This window comes from Falco rusticolus, chromosome 3 (assembly GCF_015220075.1).
Source record: "Falco rusticolus isolate bFalRus1 chromosome 3, bFalRus1.pri, whole genome shotgun sequence".
Lineage (NCBI taxonomy): Eukaryota > Metazoa > Chordata > Aves > Falconiformes > Falconidae > Falco > Falco rusticolus.
Window position 1 is genome coordinate 29,567,483 of NC_051189.1, and position 26,070 is coordinate 29,593,552.

At 43.1% G+C, this 26,070-nt stretch overlaps 1 protein-coding gene across 1 annotated transcript in view; it reads right to left on the reverse strand.

Moving 5' to 3' along the window:
• SDC2 (syndecan 2) overlaps nucleotides 1-26,070 on the reverse strand; it is a 60,600-nt gene that overhangs the window by 19,856 nt on the left and 14,674 nt on the right. The window lies entirely within an intron of this gene.

Genomic DNA, 26,070 nt, shown 5'->3' on the forward strand with positions numbered 1-26,070 from the left:
CATGTGAACCCCTTGATTTATCACATTCCCTGACTCCACACCAACAGGTCTTTCCCTGTACATGAAACCCAGAACTGAATACTGCAGTTTACTTGTCTCTTTTACCTTGAAAATGTGCTTAACAGTCAAGGTACAGTACACAGCAATTCTTGTTTCCCACGTAAAAGCAGAAGTTTAATACTCAAGTTTCTCCGGGAATCCCAAAATTAACAGATTCAAAGCCCTTTCAGCTTTCATGCCAAGCATCATTTGGTGCAAAGAACAGTTTATTCTTCAACTTTGCCTTTGACGTAGGCACAATACAACATGGAAACTATTTTAGAAGGGCTATAGCTGAATCAGCTTCTGAACTGCTACTTCAGACTGAAATATTAAAGGGCAATGTGCAGGCGAAACAGCATCAGAAGCCAGCAGCCAGCAATGTGCATCACGGATTGATTTATCTCAATTAGCATAGCAATTTTCTGCACGTTTTCTAAAAAGCACCCTTCGGTCTCACCAAAAATAGGATCAAAACCACCATGCAAATCATTGTCACGGCTCAAAATGCTAATCAGTTTTTTAAGGACACAACAGCCCATGTGCAGACAGGTTAAATTTAAGGCACAGCCGTGACCAAGAAGCTAAATGTACTCCTTTGAAAATGCTGAATGAAGAGGTTAGCCTGTCTTTGAATCACCAGTCACAAGTCTGACAGTAACGGGAGAAGCAGGTAGCTTTTGGCATAGAGGTCATAACTACATGTACCTGCCCCAGTCACTGCTTTTAAATCTAACGCACGCTGGCTCTTCCATGCATACCTCCCCTCTCCTTTCGTATTTTTCTGATCCTCTTCCCTAATCAATCAGAAGAACTAACACTTATATTTTCCTCCCTCCTCTTGAGAATGTGGATGAATGATTAAAGCTGCCAGGGTAACCTCTTCGGCATGCATGCCAATAACTCCCCACCTAATAGCCTTTCCTCTGCCTTGCTGCCCTGGCCCACTGGTGATTACTGCAGCCCCTTGAAGTGGTCAAATTGCAGGGCAGCCCCCATGGAAACCTATTTGGAGCTGTTCGAGCTCATACCAAAGAATGATGTTTTTAATACAGATTGTTCTTTTTAAAGCCCTACAAAAGCAGCTGTAATCAATCGTAGTGGGAGCACTGCAAACCTCCACCAGTTTCAAAAGCCCCATATTGATTCCTTTCCAGCCTGTGGATTTTAGCAAAATAAACCCACGTGATGAACCCAGAATCAACTAGCATGAAATCGTTTAAATTAAGATATTTTTGCCATTAGTAGCAAGAATTGGCAATAAACTGTCTCAATCAGTTACATTCCTTTGGCATAAACAGGGAAATTATAGACAAAACTACTATATTATTAAAGTTCCGTTAACCACCAATTAAATATTACTAGCAAAGGTTATGTATGGCACCCAAAGTTTGTCAAAGGTGAGACAGAATCAGTCTTTGCAGTTTAAGGAGTGAGCATTTCCAGTTCTTGAATGCATAATCTATTATTCAATAGGGACTTACTCGTTCAACAACATGGTCCACAAATCTCTCAGTGGCCACTTCTGTTTACCACCTGCAGTCAGAGGACCCTTGGTGATGTCCCACCAAAGCTCCCCACAGGTGGAAAAATGGCTACTGGTAGATCTAAAATCTGTTTGATCTTTCTAAAAATGTGTGCTATTAGCTGAAGGAACTTCCCTCTCTCCCATAAACACATGCAACCTATTTCAGAGGAAGGTTGTAAACTGCTCTAAATGAAGAGGAATCCTGGATCCTTTAGAACCAAGATGAATATTAGTGATAACACATTCGTACCCCAGGTTTGCTAGACTCTTACTTAAGGAAAGTAGAGTTCAAGTAAGCTTTAAGTATGCTTAAATGAAACACTTTTGACTTTGGGTGCTGACAGAGAAGATTTTCTGCTCAAAACTGGTACTGTCTAATGAGGCAAAATGCAAAGTGAACTGCAGATCAATGTGAACTTTGCGTTAGCCCGCAGAATGTGTTGCATGTGCCAACCTCCTTTCTCCAGTCCATGAAACTGATCACAACTTCATTTATTCAGGTAACAACTTCCAACTTGTTGGGTGGTGGCTGGAAGCACAGAGCTAAGGGATCAGTTTGTCATCTGGCAGGAACAGCATAGGTAAATCCAAAACTTCGTTAAATTAGGCCAGAACCCATGATCTCTGTAGCCAATAGGATAAATGATTATCACTGCTACTCTTTCCACTGGTATAGCCTTCTCAGAGACAGCAAACACAGAAAGCATTGGGAGACCAGGTATATCTTTGAGACAGATCTCTTTGTATCCCAGATCCCCAAACAGCAGACAACTAAGATGACTTTATTGCTGTTTCCAGGTGCCAACTCCCACTCATTTCACCCGTCTACAAGATTAAGTTGTTGGATTTGACACTCTGATCCTGTCTGTCTTAACTGAATTTTTGCTACAAAGGCTCGGTGTTCATATCCTCTTTGATGCATACAAAGATAAGAAATGAGTTTACTTCAGATAGGAATAAAGCATCACTCTAATAACTTCTACTATAAAAGCAGTTGAGTGAAATCAGAGATATCGCGGCTTATACAGGCTACATGGCTTCAGGAGCAGTCTTCTGTCTGGTATGCTGCCCTTCAGGCACTGCTCCCCTCCTTCCACCACGGAGGAGGAACTGGTGCATCACCGAGGCAAGCTTGCCTGACTCCCCAGCCAAAGATGACAGACAGGTTGGGCCTGGGTTGGGGGAGGCACACAGCACCGTGCTTGCTGCACCAGCCAACTTCCCAGCCAGGTGGGGCCAAGGAAAAGAAGGAAGGATTTTCCCTCCTGTCCTCCCTCCATATCTGACTCTCCTGTTGGCTCCCTGGGGCTTGCAGTGCAGTGTCAGACTGGGGAAGGGAACCAAGGGGACTAATTCTTTTGAAGACAAATACAGCCCAGAGTTGCATTTGGAAACTAGATGGGTATACTGAGCAGAACTACTGAAAGATAATTTGAACTATATTTTTAGGAATTTCTCCGCACACAGTTTTGCAGCCGGCTGACTCCACATCAACTGCACAGCAAGACAAAACAAGGCACACCCTTGGTGAGGCAGTCCACTGTGAGCCTCCATACCTGCTGTAAGATGCATCCACACACCATAACTATTAGCATGGATTGATATTCCTGAGAAGAACCATCTAACATATGTCTGCTCTTAAAAAAACTCACAAACGTACATAGAAAACATCAAGCTGAAATCACATAGTATAAGGTACGCTGTAATAAAAGAGTTACTCCATGAGCAGTGGAAAGGCTGACACTGGATTTCCTACAGCGGTTCCCCTCCCCACCCAGCTCCTGCACGTTTCCCCTGGGCTTCTCCCTCCCTATGAGCTGTGCACGTGGATGTGGCAGAACATGGATCAAACAGCTCAGCAGATGAACATATAGGTATTTCTCAAAATAGAAGTTTCAACTGGAGTTACGTAAGGGGCCATCTTCAAACAGCACATTACCATTTTTTGGTTTAAAGCACGGTCAAGAAAGCTGCTGCTTTAACTGAAGGATTAGTGAACTGATAACATAATCTCTCCCAGTTATCATGAGTGATAACCACCTTTAATGAAAACTGTCTAAAATAAGCTTCATATTGATTACCTTCAGATGATGTTTTAAAAAGTATGTTGCATAAAACTAGAACCAAAAGAATTACATTCATAATGAAGGTAGGGATAAATTACACTGTATTTGATAAATTAGCTTTCATTGCTTTAAAGGAAAGCGAGCCAATTAAGTTGTTTGACAGCATTTTTAACAGTCATAGATCCGACTGAAGAGTAAAATACAACAAAGACTCTTAATGGTATTAAGTATCTGTTAACAAAGAACAAGCCTTTCTTGCTAGCATTCATACTTTAAATCAGAGTTCTGCTGAAGGGAACAAAGATTTCAGTATTTCTATAGCCTAATTCTGAATCGTCATAAAACTGTCCCAGCACCATCAATACAAGGTTAGCAGCACACTACAACATTTACTGCCTTATCAACAGTCTAAAGCTTTTAAAAATCCATATGCCTACAAAACCTCCTGGACCTATTACGCATTGAGGATTTCACAGCATTATTGACCTGGGCAGCCTCTTTATCCTCAGTAAGTTATTTTAAGCAACTTTCTGCTAGCAAGCAAGTCTCTTTGTTAGGCTTTGTCTGTATTACTGCTAAAGCACTGCTTACAATACAGCACAAAACAGGGAGGTACTAAGCAGAAACCAGAAAGGGGTCTGTGAAGTTCCCTTTTTTATTTCTTTTTTTCTCCACTTTCCTGATATGTTTCTCTGGCTACACACCTAAGCCACCTCCTGAGAAGGGGCAATGTGAACGCACAGCAGACAAAACAGACCAAATTCATGTATTTCAGGGACCATGCTATTTAACTTTCTTTTGCATTGTTGGCACTTAGTGAGATACGTAACTCTCTATATATCTGTCTTGTAGAGAAACAAGAAGCTGGCAAGTATATTTACCTACTGATTAAGAAAACATATCACCTGGCTTGGAAGGTGAGGAAAGGAAGAAGAAAGGTAACTTTCTCATACTTCAAATTCAAAAACCAAACATTCTGCCTTATTCTTAAATCCCTTATCAGATAAAGGTCTCCAGCTTGAGGACCATATTTCTGTGGCATGGTAGGAAAAGCAAACCTCAACCCAACATGTATCAGCACACGTCAAAAAGCAATCTCATGTTCTTCTGCAGACTCGTGCCTGGAGGTATCAACTGAGAAGGCCAGTGCTAGCACAGCACTCTTCCTTGGATTGTAGTTTATGAATAGCTACAGTCAAGCAGCCATATCCATGCTTCTGCTTTTGTACTTATCAAAAATATTTATGGGGTGATCCTTTGGGGAAGCAACTCTTGCTTGTCCTTTTACTTTGAACTTGCATATCTTGAAAGCTTGAGTGACCCATACTACTCCCTGTTTTAATCCAAGGGCACGCTATAAAATGTATTCAACTGACAGCCCACACAGGCACAGACAGATTTAGATTTGATACCAACTTCTGTGTCACACTTGATAACTAGACTCTCAACTGAGGGCCAAGACATACAGAGGAAGCTGCCCAGGGAGAAGGGTGACAGAAAGAGATTTCAACTGATATAAATCGAGTCCACAAAATCTCTTCTAGTAATATTTCATTTCTGGATGTTGGATCAACTTTCCCATTTCCTTGTTAAACCTGTACCTTGTGGAATGAATGGAAAGAAAGGGTGTTTTCTTAAGTTGTCAATTCAGCAACATTTCCAAGTACCACAAAAACACCTTTTAAGCAATGTCTTACAGAAGCAACTAATTCAGCACTGGCATCTTTATGCTACTTAATATGGTTAAGTGTTGGCAAAAATAGTGGACACAATGGATAAGTAACCTGTCATCCCTGAGTTATTCTGGATAAAGAATGTATTCCAGTTATCTGCACCTTATTTCCAACAGTTCTGCTTCAAAAATACAGCACATAATCTGCTCCGTATAGCCATCAATCAAATGGATAAATTCTCTTAAGGTTTCATTGCAGATATGTCCAAAGCAATTGCGCTTTACAAGGCTATCCCCAGATTAATAACAAAAGTTTAATTCAAACTACAGGTTTTTCTCTGCAAGCAATAAAAAAGGTTGCTACAGTGATGGCATTAGAAAGCTTCTTAGTTCCCATTTCTGTTTGCTTCAATAAAAGGGGCGCTCGGAAATGGAACAAGCAAAAAGGGGTTTCATCAGCCTAAGTGTTACGGATGTTGGCTGCTTAATAGACCTGACCTTGCACAAACCTGCTCACCTACCTGGGTTCTGGGAGCTTAAAAAAAAATCCAAGGACAAAGAGTGAGGATAAAGACTCTGCTTAGAGAGACCATACAGCAAGACATTCAGATCTGCCACAGCAGCATAACACAGAATAGCTTTGCAACGTTACTAGTACACTTGCATACGTATATCTGAGAAAACAGAGCAGTCATAGACTATGTTTCAAATGAGAGCAATGCAAGACAAAGCATATTTTAAGGTATGTATACCTATACAGCTAGATAGAAGAATGCACACGTAATGTGGTTTTAGTAGAAAGCATAGAAGAGTTTTCTATCACACAATAATAATGTATTTCATTTCTTCTCAAATTAGACATTTTGACGGAAAATAAACCTCTCCTCACAGAGCAGGGCATGAAGTGTGTAAATCAGGTTTTCTGATAAACATATCTAAGCAAATTGGAATGAGAACTGTTGATAAATACAACTGTGAAATAATACAAATGCAGGCAGCTTTTTATGGCATGTTGGGGAAGACAACTGCAAGGAGGCAATTGCAACACGCTACATCACAGCAAGCAGCATTTGTTTACTCGCTTTACCAGACAGAAGAGATCAGAAAGATACTTCCATATACCATTTTCAGGGACAATAACTGAATGAAGGCAGATGACAACCAGGAAGCATTTGAGAACCGAGAAGGTGATGATCATTTCTGCTGAAAAGTCAATTTGTGTCAGTAGCTGACGTCTCTTCCTAAAAGTCACTCAGAAGTACATTCGACTTCATAACGACAAGATAAACAAAGGCCATTAGGCAGAAAAATGCAACAGCTACTGGCATTTTGATAAAGCAGAGTCACCAGCTCATTTAATTTCTTTAAAAAAATGAGTCCACACTAGACACATCCCATGAAAACTAATGATACTCGTCCAGTGTGATACATAGCTGCATTCCACTTGCAGAAAAAATTGCCTTATGGAGATAATCTCACACCCTAGGGCTTCTGGTCCTCCCTCCACCCATGGCATGTGCACACACGTGGGGCCCATGCTGCAGTCTCCTGGCGAAAGCTCTGATGGGCTGGGAGAGCAGATCTCCAACGGCTTACAGCTCAGATACGGCACTGTATGCATCTGGACAGCTTAAACCTCTATTTCAGTCTTTGAAAATTAGTTTGTAAGGGGAAAAATGAATGGTTATAGGAAGAACACCAAAATGTGACACAGATCCCCCAAAACACAGCACAAAGCTGTGGGATAATGCCTCAGTTTTCAGTCACCAGGGTGAGGGCAGAGCCAGGAGGCTCTGCTGACAGCGCCATCAGCCACCAGGCCTGCCAGAGAGCCAGGGCTTGCTCTTCATTTTCTGTTCAAACATCACGTCTTTCACTAGCCTGTTTACAATTTTAAAGTGAAAGACCAGGCCATGCTCTGGAAGTCCAGTATTACTGACATCTGCTTTTGGAGGTCACTCCCTCTTCCTATAGCAGGTCACGGAGCAGGAGGGAAGGGCCTGTCCCACCAGCCCCACCACCCACGGCACCGGTGGCCAGCGGGCCCTGGGAACACCGCCGCTCCTCACAGGCGCCGGCTCCCGGCAGGCAGCAAACGGGAGCCAAAGGCGACCCTCCAAGCAAGCCGCGGCCTGCCTGGACAGACAATGCGGCATTTTCTTCGTTACTTTCCCAGCAGGGCCAGTTTGAAGTGGCACATCATTTGCATTCAGAGTGAAAAACCTCATTTTGTCATCAGAAAGCTGAGGAGACATTTCCAGCGAGGTGTCCTCGGGCAAGTGCCCACTGGATGTTAACTCGCCCCAGCCCACCGTGTGTCAGCTCTGCGGCGTGTCCCGCTAGCCCTGACCAGCCGGTGGGGACTGGGCTCTCAAAACCCCATTTTGTGAGGACGAAAGGGGGTTGCGCTGTTCCCCTCTCTGTTGCCACTACAGCCATGCTTTGGAGGTAACACAAAATGGAAAGCTCTTGGGTGTGTGACAGCCAAATGCAGTTCTTCAGTGTCTGCTGAAGCGAAGTATAAAAGTGGCACTTAGAGATCTAACCACAAAACCTCAGTACCTATAGGCTGTATGCCGAGGGGCAAGCTGCAATAGTACTGCTTTTTTTGTCTTTTTTAAACCAATACATGAGATGCAAATAAAGGGATAGTTCAGGTTACCTTACACCACTTCTCCATCTTATGCTATCTTAGGAAACCAATTTCATACCCTATTATTGATTTATATCCAGGATATATAGTATATCCTAGGATATATTCTATCCTATTATCAATTTATAATCAGCCCTGTCAACTGAAAGTTAAAACTCAAATTCACCAAAGGAGTCACTAAGAGGAACAAGCTTCCCCCTCACTTCTAAGCCTTTCCCACTGGATCACTCAGCTGAAGGTTTCCATTTTGCTGGAGAAGGTTGTTGTTCATGACATTATGCAGTGCTGAAGGAGCCAAACAGATTAAATGGACGTCTGCCTTTGCAGCCTACTATAAAAGTGGTTTAACACCAAGCAGTGTTTAAACAGTAAAACTGTCTGCAAGTGCTGCTCTATAATCTGTGAGTAATCAATCAATCTCAATGCTGAGCTTCCATTACTGCTTCTCTGCAAGCAGCTGGAAAAATTTCCAGGGCACATACTCCTTATTTATACCCCAATGCCAAAGAGGAATTAAACACAGATCCATTCTGCATTCCCAGTGAGACTGGCATATGTCAAGTCTCAGGCTTGTATTTTCAAAGCAAAGCACAGAAGATACCGTGAAACCTTCAGTTACAGCAGCTATTTGCCATGTTACTTCCCCTCTGAACACATTATTGCAATAAATACCCTGAGGGCTTGCCAAAGCAAAGCAGAGCATCCCATCAGAGACCTCATCCTCCTACTCTTTCAAACCTCAGCACCTCAGAAGAGAGCACAGGATGCAGCTGTGGTCCCATGCCACCCATGGAGCTTGGCTGCTCTAGCTTGAAGCCATCTCAAGCAACAGCACCAAGCTGAATATCTTTTTCAGACTTGTTGCTTGATGTTGTAATGACTGTGGGATCATGACTGTCATGTTGGGGATTCAAAGGCTTACTTCTTTTAACAATGCAATATGTGTTGACGTGTTTGGTTAAGATGTAATTGTCCCTTGCTCTCAGAGCTACATGAACCCGGCCAGCAAAAGCTATGCACGCCAGCAGCTGACATCCCTGCTCAAGGAAACTAAAGGTGACTAAAGGTGTTTCCACTCAATCAGGAGAAGGCCAAGAAGGAGACGTGGGCACTCTGTTCCAAGCACGGGATTCAGGTTGAAGAGAGGTCACAGCTAGACAGGTAGCTTGCACCTTATGATAGGGTCATACCCAGATTACCCCACTTCCCCAGCTGGACATCAACAGACCCAAGCCATCCCTCTTATGCAAGAAACGGCTTCCAGAGTGGATTAATGCTGAACTTTTTCATGTTCCTTTATTCTGTCATGCACAGGTTGTTGCACAGTGCTCTCTCACATGGTATATAAAGAATATGACTCACACCCACACCTGTTCACCCCCTCATCCCCTCCCCAAAGCCAGGATTTCACATGGCAGAGCCTCTTCCTTTTTCTGGAGTGCACAGACAGTCCCACAAATGCAGAAGTGGGACTTCATTCAATTTAGACAGGGCAAAAGTGAAATCAGTTCTTCATAACAGGGATATCAGTTGCTGATTTCACACTCTCAGCTGACAACTAGTTTAAAGGCAGCTCCTGCCCCATGTATTTATTCATCAATGATTTCTGAGTTTCTGGCAAGTGCCCAGCATGGTGGCTGGTCAGGACAAGGAACCCAGCAGAAGGGCACTGCTCCTCGCAGCGCCAGTGCTCAGCTCTGCTGCTGACTGCAGCCACCTAACCTCAACAGCACCTCCTGCATAGGCGGGGAGTCTCAGACAGCCTGATGAAAAGTGCCATGGACTGAAATGCAACATCAGCCTTGAATGAAACCTGAAGTATTTTTCCAACATTAACTCCATCTACTCCTAGTGACCCTCTCCGCTTGGCACAGGGAAGCAAAGGATCAAAGTGAGCTCCCCATATGCACATTCCTTTCCCTCTCAATATCTGTACAATTAGTATAATCACTACAAATAGACTTCACTTGTAATTTTGAACCCACTGGCCTCAAGCTGGATTATCCAATTCAGGGCTTTAATACAGCACCACTCTCAGACAAGACTAAGGAAATCGGGAGACAGAAAGCCACTGTGTATTTCAGACACCTAACTACTTCAATTCAGAGTAGCTAATTTAGGACCAAAAGGTCCTTCTACAGATCAATGGGAAGAGGTATACTTCCCCAGAGGGCTGTCCACAGTCCTGATTTTACGTCTGAATTCAGACTCCTCAGTTAACAGCTGAACAGTCCTTCCAACACATGCTAAGGAAGGGAGTCAATCTCTGACCGAAATGGCACCTATAACGTCAGGTTCCAGTAGGTCTGAATGAGTTTTGGAATTAACAGTAGAAAGGCACATTGCAAAGCCAGCAGATCTTCTGCATTTTCCAAGGGAACACTTACTGTCACAACAGCACATTTACGAGACTTGGAAAGAAACGTCAGTATCTCAGTGCTGCCATAAGATGTGCTGAAAAAAAACCCCCAAATCCCACAACTTCAGGCTGCAGACCCATACTTTTGCAGCTGGTGGTTCCAGTAAGAGACCTCTGTTTATTTATAATGACACAGTATAACCCAACCAAGTAGGTGACTTGTCCCTGCACTGGGACAGCAGGTACTCATTTCTCTGGATGGTTCATAAGGAAGGAATAAAAAGCAACCACAGCATAATTCCTGACTGCAGAGCTCTTTCAGCAAGAAGAAGCTGTATTTCTGTGGTCATGTACAACAGCAGCTATTTCAGCTCTGAAGTATACAAGCACCCAGACGTCATTGTCATGCAACTGAATGTGCAGACCTGGCTGTATAGAAAACCAATTCTGCTGTCTAATTAGCACAGTACTATGTGCCAAAAAAATTCTTCCAGGTAAACTTTTTACCTCTTCATATGCCGCTTATAGTCACTTGATGACTGCTATGAAAGTTATACTGTTCCACACCTGGAGCACTGCAACTCTCCTCCAGTTACTAATTCTACCCTGTACAGTCATTAAACGAATGGTAACATATATCAGATCCTTTCTCAATGCCATCCACTGTGTACAGGAGCATGCATGCTGAACATAATGCTTTAGAAATAAAATTTTCCACACACCACTTTGAGGAATGGAAAACAAAGGAGTAGCTGCATTGTGATACAGTAATCAAAATCCACAAGATAGCACAAGTCTGAATAGTTGTGTATCTCGGAAGGATGTAATGGTTTGTAAAACCTGCAGACTGTGTATTTTCTCTCATGCACAATGAGAATGAAGTGTAATCTATTAAGGCTTAAAATTAAACATCCCATATCTATCGCGCAAGGAGACAGAAACCAGTCAAACTAGTTCAAAATTCACAGTTCTTTTCTATGTAAAAGAGCATTGTACACCTATCAGTTACAGAATAGCAGAAAAATTCACCTAGGGCTAACCTGTAAATGTGAGATGTGCTTGTGTTAGAAAGTGCTTGAAATTTCTAGTAATTATACACCTATTCTACTGACAGACAATAAGGACCTATTTCCTCAGCGTAAGACAGCACTCCAGTTCCTATTCCTGTGTCACCTTTTTCTCTTTTGAGCCAGGCTATTGATAAATGCCCAAACAGTATGAAAACCCCCTAAGGATACCTGCATATAATGCATTTACAGACAATGGTGTCCTGGTCAGCAAGATGAAATTACCTTACAGTGGCTTAGAAAGCCTTCCAAGAGGGACATATTGTCCTAATGTAATAGGAGGCTGTGGGAACAAACAAGATGAGAACAAAACAAGACGATTATACAAAAGCAACTTCCCAGCTAACATCTGAGAGGCAATTACAGGATATCGCCGTGCTTCCTGGCTGCAAGCTGAAGTACCACTGCTGTTCGTCAGTGATAGGGGAAAAGGAAAAGATAAAAAGCACAAACAGGCATGGAGAATTTTAAACCCATTCCTAGAGAGCCCCAGCTGCCCAGAGTGCCAGGCTTAAAGCAAGGGATTCAGCAGCAGACACCTACTTTTAGGCAGGCATTTGCCTTGAGTTCAGTGTCCAAAATCCTACTTTAATCAGTGGAAATCTAGTCACTGCAGCCAGGGGAGCCCTGTTGAGCTTCCTAAACGCAGGCATGTAGCACTGCTCAGGATGCCTCAGGCACCCTGCTTTGTCCCCAGCTCCTGCTCCAGATGGACATGTGCCTCCTGTGGGTCCCATCACACCTTCCAGGACTGTGTGGACCTCCCAGTGCCGGAAGGTTTCTCAAATGGCGCAAAAAATTAAGATCATTTGTTCGCTTTGCCCACACTGGGAGGGCAGGAGTTGCTGGCAGAAGGAAGCTGTCTCTGAATCAGGGGCTGGTCTGTGGCATGGGAGACAAAGGATCCTGAATGAAGGTTGTGCAGATGTCTGGAACACTTTTGTGCACACACTCCCTATACATAGGTATTGAATATAACATGAGTGAAGCCTGCCTTATCACTCTTCAGTGACGGCAACTCCTGCACAGCAGGGCAAGCTTTGGAGAGAGCTCCAGGGTGCTACCCAACAGGTCTTCTGAAGTCCACTTACACCACCTAGAAACTCCTCGGATAACGAGGTCCGGGCCAAACCACTGGATGCTCCTCACAACAGCAGACGTCAATGCAGACTTCCGTATCCCAGGCGTGCAAGATGACTACACAGGATACACGAACTACACTCAAGAATTCTTTCTCTCAGGTTGCCTTTTTTAACTAAAATGCCAAGCACAGAAAAAGAAAGCTTCCAAACCTTCAACGCTAATTTAAATAACCTGTTGCTTATATTAGTGAGAAGAACACTAAAGTCTTTGTAACACAAACCTATTAAGACAGTATCTCTAATAACTAGAAATCCATGATCCCCAGTCTTTGCCTTCCCTACTACAACTCAGAGTTGCTTACACCAATTCCCCTTGCTGCCGTGGGAAAGACCCTGAGAACCAGCAATATCCCCTGTACCAGTGAAGGGGGTATGTCTAAGCTGTGCAGCACCCTGTTGAGCTCTCCCGCAGATCACTAAGTTCCCCTGCTGCCTCTGACACATCCATGTCAGAGGCTGTGAGAGCGCAGGCTGCTACAGCAGCCACAGCTTCTTGCAGAAGGAACAATCTTCCTCCCTTTTGCCACGATGAAAAGCTAATGAGGTCATGGTGGGAAAGCGGAGGGCACTCTTCTCACCAGGCTTGAGCTGTCCTGGCTCTGCACGGAGAGATCAGCATTCTCACCAGCCCCGGGCTCCACAACTACACAGAAAATTATTTTCAGTCTTACGCCTGTAGACATAGGCATGGGATTAGAAGATGTCACATTAGTCACACCTACAGCATAAGAGCTGGGGAAAATATTCTGATTTGGAGCAAGCTTTACTATCATTTCAGTGCACAGATTTACATGTAGCTTTTCAGCAGTTCTCAGCCACACGGTCCCTTTGCAAAACCAAGGCAAGTCTTCAAAGGCCATTAAGAAGGGCTTGCAGGCTGCAATCCTGAACTGGATCTTGTATTAGATGGGCAGTTGAAGACAGCAAAGTGAAGTCACCAGCTGCCTGTGTTAAAACACCTGTAGATCATCTACTTCCAGAGCTTCTCATTGTACCACAAGCCATATTTATACAGAGATTAGCCAAAAATCTTGGTGAACATCTCATTCTTTCTTCAAGGCCAGAAAGACAGGTCCAGGCAGGATTTGCAAAGGCTGATGCACTGATGCATTATTGCTGATGTTTCCCTCTTGGCTGTATTAAGACAGAAATTGGCCAGCCATGGGAGTTGATAGCAGCTCTCCCCTCCTCATCAAGGTGTTGATGAAAGCTCCAAATAAGGCTTCCAAAATAAATGCTACTATGACACTTTTAGGGTGTAGACACACCCCAAAATCTCATAAACCAACAAGAGGGCTTTTGTTCTTCTGACTGAAGGCCAAGCATTTCAGAGCGAAAGCTAACCAGAACGGCTACCTATTTCCTTCCTTCCCAGGCTCTCAAAAACACTAGCAATGGTATTTTTCTTCAACCATAAATCAGACTGCCTACTAACACACTGCAGCACAGTATGTAGAATGTAATTTGTACAGGCAGTCAAAAAATAATAAATGCATGCATGACTGTACTCCATATTGCACTTACTTCTATTAAAAATGGGCGTTTTCCTTTATTGCAATAATTCTGAAGGGGATAAAAGGACAATTTTAGAAAAAAAATAAAGCTCTGTACTTAACACACACACACACACGAAAACACCCTCACAAAATCCAGCCACCACCAAGGAAGGACAAGTCCCAGATTCTACTTCCTTTATATGCTTGAGCTCTGTGATTAAGTTAAACATAGGAGCAATAAACTTTTGTGCAAGTAACATGTAAGCATTACTGCATATACAACTAGAAAGCCTTGACAGCTTCCTACAGAACAGGCATTCCCACAGGGGCTTTTAATTTCTTTCAAATACAAGTACCTCTTGTGAGGAACAGAAAACAATACACAAATGCCTCATAACACCTTGAGGATCACAACAGGGGCTGGGGGGGGACAGAGGGGTTCTTTTAGTCTTTATGTGGGTAACAAAACTTGCATATATTTCTAAATTTCCTTGATTTCCACCTGAAGCATAGTTGCTGCAATAACAACAATCACAGGTAACTGGAAGTCATCAGCAAGCTGCATACTCCGTGTATATTCTATCCTTCTAAGGCAGAAAACAGGTTCCCAGTTTAAACTTGTACAATGAGCTCTATTATCTGGGCCTAAATTTTTTCCTGTGTGGAGCAAGACATCATCTAAGTGTTTCAAATACCTGGGTAAGATTTGTCTGCATCTTGCTGATACTGCCTTGAACCAGTAGCATTAAATCAAATGTCTCCTACTTTAGGAAGGAATGAGCATCATTTTCAAAATTGCTACAGCAGAAGTACCATGCGTAAATTTACAGTTCTTTGGGGGTAATTTCCCCAATATCGAAATCCTAAGGCTGCTTCTGACAACAGGAAAAAAAAAGACCTTTATTTTGTTGGAACTACTGACTGAGGTGTTCCCTCTTCAGCATCTGCAATGAAACCCACCTTGTGTGGGTTGAACGCACAGCACAGGTAGTGTTACTGCCCTTAGAAGAGGCAGGCTCAGATTATGGAAACCTGTTCCTGATCATTACTGATGAGAGAGGAAAAAGAAAAGTTTAGCTGAATTCCAGGCATTAGCATATTCCTCTAAGGTTATAGGTTGCTGAAAGACTGAAGCCAAACCAGAGGGGGTTTTTTCCCCCTCAGAAATAATTAAACTACATTAGGAAAATACAAAAAATTAGAGCAGAGGTAGCCTAGAAACCTATCTTTTATATTGGACACTAATTGAAAAAGATACAAAACTAAATAAATTTAGGAAAACATTAACCTTAATTATACTGTGAAAATCCATGGCTGTTAAACAATCATCTGCACCTGATACCTACCTTATTATGTGCCTTAAGTAAAACTGAGCACCTAGCTCAAGGGGAATCCCTGCTTAAAAATTAAACATAAGTAAACTGAAGTACAATAAGCCTCCATGATTTAAAAGCAATACTCTTAAGTACAGTCATGAAGCAAGAGTCATGCCACAGCATCTCATTTAAGACTGCATTTAGAAAGATACACCATTAGAGGACCAAATCTCGTAGCAGAGAACGCAGCATTTCCTGCCAAGCTGTCTGACAGAAACCAGGCACTGATATAACGTAATCTGTACAACTTCCCATTACCAATACCACTTCCTAAAAGGAAGGCATTAAGGTTGAAGGGCTCTCCCTCACAGCAGCTACCGCAATTCGCTGCATAGAGCAAAGGAAATCTAGCAGAATTACTTTTCTATGAGGTAAAACGGTCATGCCGAGATGTCCTTCCAAATCAGAATTATTTAACACTCCTTACCAGAGACAGACTCGTAGCATACTATAGAATTTGCAAGTGATTTAGTTATTTACTTTTTACAGGCACTCAAACGGGACTTGTTACCCAGTCCTCCTACTTTAGCTCTTGGCCGTGCTGAGGGCAACACTGCTGTCACTTCTGGTTTATATAAAGAGTCCTCAGTACTCGCTCAGTGCTGTGGCGAGAAATACTCCGACACAGCGCGGATCTGTATTTTTATCTCTCTGCAATCTCATTGAAGACTGCAGCTTTCTTTTACACAGCTGAAGTATCAAGTTTTAGCAAGGAGGCCCTAACACTGAGCTCTTAGTACTCACCTCTCTGGAAACTCAGATTACCAGGATAAAAATGCTCCCCTCTTATTAGCCTTTTATTATGAAATAGCTATTCATGGATTCCTGAAATACCTGCAATTCTTTTCATTCACTATGAAGAAACTCTTATAAAGCTTAATGAATTGCAGAAACATTATACACTAACAAAGGCAAGATACTTCAAGAAACAGGAGGAATGCTCATTCAGTATCGCGCAACACTTGAAGAAAATTACATAGGAAGTTAATGACGTAAAAAAAGAGTACGTTTTATAAAAATTTCCCAAAGAATATACGTAAAGGATATAAAAAAACAAAAAGTAACTTTATAATGCATACACTTTCCATAATTGAGCAGTTTAAGGTGATTTATGGGAAAAGAGTGAAAAATCTGGGTCTGTGGTAAAATACTGTTGTTTCCATATAAACACGTCATAAACTATCAATTACACTTTCCTTGTCAAGATCTTCAAAATGCTGCTCAGGCAGGGAGAGGTGACTTGCTAGCAGAAATCCCACACTGCAGATTATACTGTGGTTTCAAACTCACACACCACCTTTTTTGAGGTACTCCCTTGGCATACCTGAGAGGTCCAAAGCTGAAGCTTCACTTGGGAAAGGGGAGGGGGAAAAACTTCTGCATATTTTGCTTTTATCAACATTACACAAGCAGGTGTCACACACCTTGAGGGACAAACACACGTCATACTGACTGCTGGCACCAGCCAAGCCACTGCACCGATACAATTTGGAAATCTGCTTCCCCAAGTCATGCACGAAGCACAGCTTCTGGAACTTCAGTCAAATGAAACAGCTCCCAAAAAGAAAAACCACTTCACCATGTAGCCCATGCCAGTTTCTCCTACTTTCCAAGACACCACCCACCCTTTGCTGCTGGTGAGGCAGCCTCAGGAGGAGCCCAGCCCTTCACCACCAAGGACAGACCTTCCCATGGGAGAAGCAGGTACCACAGCGAGCACCTCAGACACCCAGGCCAGGGTTTGCCATGTCACATGTGAGCACCCAGGTGCAGGTCACTGCCTGTCGGCTACTCCTCAAACAGGAGGACAGCCTCACTAACAGAGAGCAAACAAGTCTCATCACCTGAGCTCTGAGGCTGAAGTGATATGAGAAAAATGGAGAGAGAAAAAAAAAAAAGGATATACTAGGGCAGGGGTAATAAAGGCGTAATTACCCAGTATAGCTTCTCTTTGGTAGACTACCTCAGATTTTACAGTAGCAAAAGCCACCTAGTAGCAAAGATGAGTGACATAAAGGCTGAGCGACTGCAGAAACAGAACATGATGAATAAAACTGTGATTGCAGAAAGGCAGCTTTTCATCACTAATACACCCCGAGCGGATAAATTATTGTGAAAGTCCCATTACATGGAAATTCAGCCACCTGGGAATTCAAGCAGTTAGCGGCCAGATCTATTTTTAATCACATTCATCTGCCAGGCCTAACGGCAGAGTGGGAAGGATTTGGCTTTGCCAAATCCTCTGGAACAGAGCAGAACTGACTACGGGCTTCAGAGGTACGACCTTACTGCACTCACCACAGCGCATGTGCATATGAATTTTGCCAGCTCCCCAGTCCAGGGGCAGGGCAACAGTTTTGGAGGAACACAGGAGTGAGCACAGTTTCAAGTGAAGTACTCCAATAAACTAGACCTCATCTGTGCCTGATCTATCTGGGACATCACACCAAAGCTTCTCTGGCAGGAAACAAAGAACAGAACAAGAAACATAAATAACTTCCAGGGATGGAGAGTATGTAAGAGCAGAATTAAGGCCTCACTCCATGTATCACATATGGCATCAGCTTTAGAGGACCCAACTCTGCAACATTGCTGAGGTTTACATGCACCACCTCTGCACTGCTAGACCAGTACCTATACCTGGTACGAGTTGGCCAACTCAATGCTAGACCAAAGTCTACAGCTGCAGATTCCCAGACAATACAGCGCAACTCCAGCCCTTGCAAACATCTACGGTCTGTGCCCACAAGCAGGAGCAAGGCAGTGGCTATCAAACAGCCTGGGCTGCAGCTCCAGAGACAGGCAAGATGCCATGGGCTTATCTCTACCCTGTTTAGTAGTTTCAGCTCAGGGCAGGGGTAAGGATTTCATAGCAGAGAAGAGCAGGCAACTGCCAGTTATCAAGTAAGAAAAAAGACTCACAAATTAAGTCTGCAAGGGAGGCTTGGGATGGAAAGTATTACTTAACTGAAATGGGGACACTGCACAAGTGTGCTTTGGTCACACTTAGGAATGACAGGCAACAGAATTCCACAAGCAATGACAACCACTGGCTTCCTTCACATGAGGCACAGAAGAAACATCCTTTCTTCCAGATAGCATGGTGGAAACTTGTCAAGACTCACAGACTTCTGTCATTTCAATTCCCTCTCTGAAGGGCTAACCAAAATAAGTAAGCCACTTGTACAGGACTCTTTTCTGGAGTTACTCATCTTTTCCACTGAGACAATTCCACACTTATCTGCAGTAATCTGCATCCCGCATTCCTAACTTTAATTGCCAAACACAGCACAAAAACGGCTTTCGGTATATATAATTTCATTAATTCCTTATTTTTCAAAAGAAGCAACAGATCCTAGGACAAACTTGAAAGGCAGCCAGCTGCCTCTTCTCTGCATTTGGCAGCTGCTCCTGCTCAGCCAGGGCTACTCAGGCTGCTCCTCCCAGTGCAATACTTGGTGGGTTCTGCTTCCTTCAGCCTCTTCACCAAGATATATACAATACTGAACAAAGCAACCTGTGCAGCGTCAGTCTAAGCATTCATGCCATTTGGTGCTTATACTGAATTCTGTACCATTCTGTCCGCCCTTCAGAGCACTAACATTGACTACATTATTTTGTAAGCTCATAAACAAATAAACAAATCTCCAGCAGACAACAGCATGTTCTGGCCTGTCTTGTATCAGTCCAAAACTGTGAAACCACCTCATGGAGCATTTTAACAGAGCCAACACACCCTCCAACGAACACACTGGGTCAATTTTGGCCCAGTGCCTTGATACCACTTCTGGATTAGGAATTGCACACAACCTGTGACTCTTGAGCTTGGACATCCATCAGATGCCCCCACACGTCTCACTTTATGCACAATAAGGAGTCCCACCAGGGACCCTACTTGGGCTTGCTCAGCATGCTTAACTTGGAACACGTGCTTAAACTGTGGATTGCATCTGATTTAGTTTTTGGGTTTTTTTCATTCATGCTGCAAACAACTGCTCTGAAAATACAGGTTCTCTTCATTTTTTATTTACTTATTTGCAACTCTAAAATACTTTAGAACACCATACAAGTGTGTGCTTGTACTTTAAACCCCTATGATCTTTTTTTTGGCTCTATTAACAATTGAGAGGTCCTAGAAAATGAGACAGATGCAAGTGTAACAAAGAATAATGTGTGGGATCTATCTAACCTGAACATCGCCACCAGCCTCCCCAGAGAGCATCTACTGCACATATCTAACATATGAGGCCCAGCTGGATCCCAGCGTATACTTGTCACCACACAAACTATATAATAGTTGCACAAAGCTTTATTTAAAGGTTGACAACCACCAAAAGCTGGAGAGAGCCTAGTGTGGTGATGGACCAACCACTATTTAGTGTTATGCAACCAAAACACTTTCTTCAGCAGCATCTAGTCAGAAGTAGAGACTGGGATTGTCCTAAATCCCAGCAAAACAAAAATCATCATCCAGTAGAGCAAAGCACACGCACTAACAGATGTGGACTCCTGCAACAAGGAACCACTGCCAGCTCGACCTCTCTCCCTCGATGACTGAAATCCTCAAGCCTCCTGATTTAGCTTGGCTTCAGCTGCTGAGACCACGTGGCCAAGCCATGGGCCCTGGCCCACAGGCAGGTCACAGGCAGCATGGCCATCACATGCCAACAGCTGGGCCACCCAGACCCTCCCCCATGGGAAGAGGAAAGGGTCAGTGAGGCCACAGAGCAGGGACCGCAGGGCAGCATGGGCTCCCAGACATGTGCCCAGATCACCTGCTCCCCAGCAAGGACACAGTCAGCAGCAGAACTGGGGAGCCTCCAAGCCACCCCAGTCCTCCTCTAACTCTGCAGAGGTGCCACTGGGGGCATGGGGCACCAGCCCTGGGGGAGCTGGTGGTGGGGCTCAGGCAGGAGGGCTGCTCACCCCGCTGTTGGCACTAGGGACATACTTGGGAAATTGCCACACATCTCTGAATGCCCTTCTCCTGCTGGTTCAAGCATCCACTTAATGTGGGGATTAATTTCCTTAAGCCATAACCATGAAATAGTCAACACTTCTCTACATTCATCAGAGTGACTGATGGATACCTAGCATGACCGAAGCACTTTCCTAAATAAATGAAGTTCTGCCAACTCTACATCATATGTGCGCACAGATACAGCAACAAAACAGCTTGGAAGAGGGGTGGAAAGCTGTGAGCAAGTAAGGAGCTAGATTTTTTATTTATTTTTTATTTTAAGAATCACTTTGGTGAAGCCTATTTAAAAAAAAAAAAATCTCTTTTGAAAGGCATTGTAATGCATGAAAAGTTTCGCATGCATGCTTATGACTCCACACCCACACAGGATAGACTTCAAAGCATTCCCTCTCTTTGCTGAGAAGCCACCTAAACTTCTACCTTTCTCTGACGTACTATATTTATTTTCATTGCTTCATGTTTATTCCTCTAAAAATCAAAGTAGTAGAGAAATAGATGTGTATGTATCTATTACCAAAACAAGTAACAGGTCAGCTGTCTCTGTCATGCTTTCACTCCGTAAGAAAACCAACACCTTTCTGTATTCCTCTTTCTACCTGAGAGTATTCCATTCTTCAGTGTCTCCAAAGCTACAGTTTTGTTCTTTTTTTTTTTTGGTATGCTGGAGTAAGATCTCTAATTACTACAACACAAACTTCACTCAAGTTGGTGGCATTTGCTCAGGTACAACCAAGAGTAAAAAAGCAAGAGTATCCCAAATTTCTTAATGGAAATTAAGAAATGCTCTAGAAAGTTTTGCCCAGAAGCAGATGAAGAAAAGGACACTATTAACATGAGCTACTTTATGCTGTGCTTCTCAAATATTCAACAGTGAACACTATCTTGAGCCCAACTCTGGTTTTGGTGGCAGTAATTAGTAACACTGATGTGGTAAAGGGAAAGAAACAAATACTGGTTTGTGGGAGAGAGGGAAAGAAGAAAAACACATCACACAGCAGTTATACAAATTCAGAACACACTCATGTTCTGTAAAGTCTGAAGCAATGTATTTCCATCCAAAGGATCCCAGCAAAGTTGAGGTCTGTTCATTTCTACAGCTCTACAACATCAGGTTAAGTTTCCCCATAACTTCAGCAGAATTCGTTTCTGCAAGGTCCGTTTTTACTTCACCAAAAGCAGAGGGGTCCCTGCACACCCCAGCAAGGCTGCCAAGCTGCCCGTGTTATCCTTCGGGCACCTTTCCCACCAGGCGCAGAACGTTAGAGGCTGAGCCAGGAACGGGCACACGAGTGCAGGCACTGCAGCCCCAGTGCCACTATTCACTCACGGCATGCTCAAAGGAGCCATCACCATTTACTGTATTGTATGAATGCCTGTTAGCTATAGGACGAATTATGCATTGGGGATAGCACCGGTTTCTATTTTCACGGTGCTGAGATGGCCATGTGCAGCTGGAGGCCTGAACTCTATTTTCTTCAGAGCAAAAGACTTAAAATAAGTTTGCTGCCTGAGGCTGGGAAAGCAGCTCATGCTATAAAACAAGAACCTTTTCACTTTGTTACTGCAGTTTCTAATTTAATGTATGTGGGGTAATGGGTAGCCAATTTTAAGCCGGTGGTTTTGTTTAAATATTAACTCTGGTGGTACCTAAGGCTTCATTCAAAGGGTAAGTTCAGCTGCATAATAACAGTTTACAAAACAAGTGTAATGCAGCAGAGAACTGTGTTGTAATTACACCCTTGAAAGTTACTTTTAATCCTCAAAGTTTCATATGCTGCAGTCTCTTTAAAAAAAAAAAAATAAAACCTCACACAGAACACACCAACTGAAAAGAAAGTTAATACAGTATCTAGTGCTCCTTATACAAAATTGCTAAGAAGTGTTGACTTCTTTAAATGGTAAAAGCATATAACTAAATCCGGCTGCATAATCCAAGCAGATCATGCTGATGCGTGGAAATCCCTGAACTGCTAGGCAATAGAAACTTTACATTTGAAAAAGTAAAGTCCCTAACTTGTTTTGATTCCCCAAGGCAATTCTGCAGCAAACCACTGCTTAATGCATCAGCAAAATACCACTTACCAATCATTTCTTTTTAAAAGACCCAGCAGCGTATCCCAAGATGTTGTTTGAGGCTAGACTGCTAGGTTGTCGCTGACTATGGTAAAATCCGTTTGACTTTGGGGTGGATTTTGTCTTTTGGCATGTTTGTACCTAGTCTGTTGTCCCTTGACAAATTGACCAATACAATTCTGGCCAGTTCTTTTTAGCTCCCCCTTGTCCTGCCTTTTTTCCCTCCTCGTAAATACATGGTGCTTTCATATATAAATCAAGTTTTGTCTGTGCTATCAAACCGCCATAATACATATAGATGAATTACTGTTTCCCTGTCCTGTAGAAAATCCTGCCCCCTCCACCCCGAACTCTACATGCATTCACATGGCCACCATTGTGCTAGAAAATGGCATCTGTAGTACACCCACACTTGTCATCCCCCAACACGAAAGCAGAACCAGCAATCCTAAATACCCTAATGCTTTATTTTAGTACTGCCTTCCTAGTTGCCTCTCCACGAAGAATGCCTAGTCCTAAAAGAACACCTGTCAATTCTGGATGCTTAAGCCTCACAAATGAGTATATTGATGTTTAAAAGCAGATTTTAAAAAGAAAAATGTGTTCAGAAACTCAGCTGTGTGACATGCATAACATCCACCTCAATTCCCAAGGAGAAATTACAGCATCGCTTGAGTAGATGATCCATTTCAATCCTCCCAGCAAAACAAATGAATTCACATCTCTAAGAGGATTTGTCCTGGCGAACTGGCCCCTTCCTGAGTGCTGCGAAGGGCAAGATACCCACACCTCCATCCAGACTCGTTGACAAGCACTGAAAAGGGACATTCCAACCATGGGCAAAAAGCAGCAGGTGGGAAAGATGTCGCTTAATGTAGAACCGTGCAGAGAGGGCAGGAGCAAGATGCCTTCCTAGCTGAAGCTGCCTCCTGGAGAACCTCATTCATCAGGCATGAATGACTGATACTTAGCAGCTAATAAATATTTATTAGGTAAAAGCTAAACAAGTTTTAATGGCTCATATAAATTATTAGCTAATTTTCACCATATAAGAATGTTATAACCAAATGCTCTGTGATGCATAACCTTTAACTTGGTTAATTCATATGCGGAAAGCCCTGAATCACATAGATTGCCAAAGACAAAACTGATAAAATACAGGTGCTTCTCATCTGAGCAAAACAAAGTGGTAACTGGTTTGCTGGTGTTGCAGCAGGAGCTAGAAATTTCTTATGTTATGCTGAAGCATTGACCTAACAGCCATAATCAGTTCGTGTATTTTCACATCAGTTCAGATGGGAAATACTATAAAGGGGTATGTGGGGGTTTTTCCACCCGAATAGTCAGCTCCACCCTGCCATTCTGTCCCACTTCTAGTGAAAGTGGTCCTCTGCTTTCACAAGAGCTACTTCCACTTCCCAGGATCATCCTTCTGGAGTCATACAAATAAATCCACCATTACCTTTGCCCTCATCTCTCACAGTGTTACTTGCAACACTATCATGCTGACAAAGTACCTATTTGGAGGAGGTGAGCGGCTCAGGGGTGAGACGAGGCAACTCCTTCACCTCCTGGCACATCCGCTGGGAGTGACAGTGCCGGGTACCTGCTCTCTCCCTCCATCAGTGCTTCACTCGGCTCTTGGGCAGAGTACAGCGAGGAACTGACTGTAGTCACATCCTCCATATCACGAAAGAGAACCAAAACCCACAAAAACAAAAGTAGAAGGAATCAAAAGTTAAAGCAAGTGGGTTCTCTTGAGAGTTTTTGTTCCTTTTCAGGGAAAGCTGCCTCTCGCATCCGTTGCTGCAGCCACTTCCAAAGCATGCATAATTTTCTGGCACTGTGTTAGTAGGTTTGAGCAGTCACAGGATGATTTTCAGCATGTAAAGTCACATTCTCGCTCTTCTCCTTCCCTGTGTCTCTCCATCTGACTTTATCAATGCTTTCTGTACCCACAAGAGATCAGCAGCCACAGCACAGGATTATTCCATCCCCTCTACCAAATTTTCAGCGGAAGAAAGTTTGACATTTTTCATTAGTTGAGGGCAGATCCCTCCACAATGGAAATACAAACACCCAAATAAGCTCTGTTAGCAACAGTTTCAGCTGAAAGGTAAAAAAATTAACAGAAGTTGGTTCTCAGCTACCTTTTCCTCCACAGAAAGTCCTGAGGCGCCACTACTGGTATTCCTGGCTACTTCATCCCTAACTTGTGCTAATTATAATAGAAATCCAATGTATTTACTGTGCAGCAATTCAGACCACTGTCATAGAATTAAAAAACAATTTCAAATTCATGAAATACGAAAAAAACCCACCCAAATCCAAACTTGGATTTGACAAGTGTGGTGTTTCCAAGGCTGTCTGGAATTACAAACACAGTAAGGAAGGTATGATGGGACAGATCCATATATGTTTTCAAAATTAGGCTCCTTACCAAAATACATATTTACTTATTTGACCATGACGCTACCAAAAGAGACACACTGTTCTTTCGGAAAATGTAATCCATTTCACAACTTTCCCAAAAAAACACTTTCTTAGTGTTCACTTTTTGTGTATTTTCACTTTTGTGAACACCTTAGCATACAAACACAAGCATCAAAATACAAGAAAACAAACTAAGAGTCACAAACTGCCAGAGTTTCTTAATCATGGGCTGCTTCTCCCAGCATTAGAAAAAATAAATTCTGCCCTGCTTGGCATGCCAGCATATTATTTTAAATAAGTAGGAGGGCTGAAAGAAAGTCTCCCTTCATCTCCCAAACCCCAAGAGAAAATGAAGGAGTTATTTCCAGAGCATGTACTCAATGACCATCCAGTGAAGCCTATTCATTTTGGTCAGGCTTCACAAGTCCTGCACCACACCTAATGAACACACTGCCTTCTTCTGATGCCTGTTACACTGCCGGCAGTAGAGGATTAAAAATAATTACAGGAAAAGAAAACAAAACAGCCCTAAAAGATTCTTATTAGAACAACTCTCCCTTTAATTTCCTTGGTGTTTGTTCCTTCTCCCTTGGAAGAAGCTGTCACCTATGCAAGAGGTCAGCTTTACAATTTCAGCCTCTATTTGCATTGTAAGGAAAAAAGAAACTCAAGAATTTTGCAAACGCAGGAGAGCGGGATCTCTGCTGCATGAGCAGGGACCTGGCACACCGCAGCCACTCTCCTGCAAGGGTTCAGATCAACTAGTTCCACTGGGAAAGCCTGGATGCAACCACGGCTGTCGTGACCTACATAGCTTAGTCTTCTGCTCATGGAAGATTTGTTATTGGGGCATCTAGAGCTCCAGACCTTCTAAGAGTAAAAATCATGAGGTACAAAAGCTGCTTGTCAGATCTTCATGCTTCCTCACTACCGACCAGCTTCTCTGCTTCAAAATGCACGTCTTTCTACATGGTCCCCACACAGCACAGGCTTCACCCAAGTTAGGTGCAACTGAGAAAAGATAAAAGGATAAACTCAGTGCTTTGAAATAACCAAGCAGCTGCAAGCCAGAAAATAGAGTTCATGCTCTACCAATATGTTAAGTCTCACCCGGTTTCTTTGCCCTGATGGGAGTATCAGCACTGCTCAGAGTGTACTCTCAACTCTGGAAACATTTCACGTCAC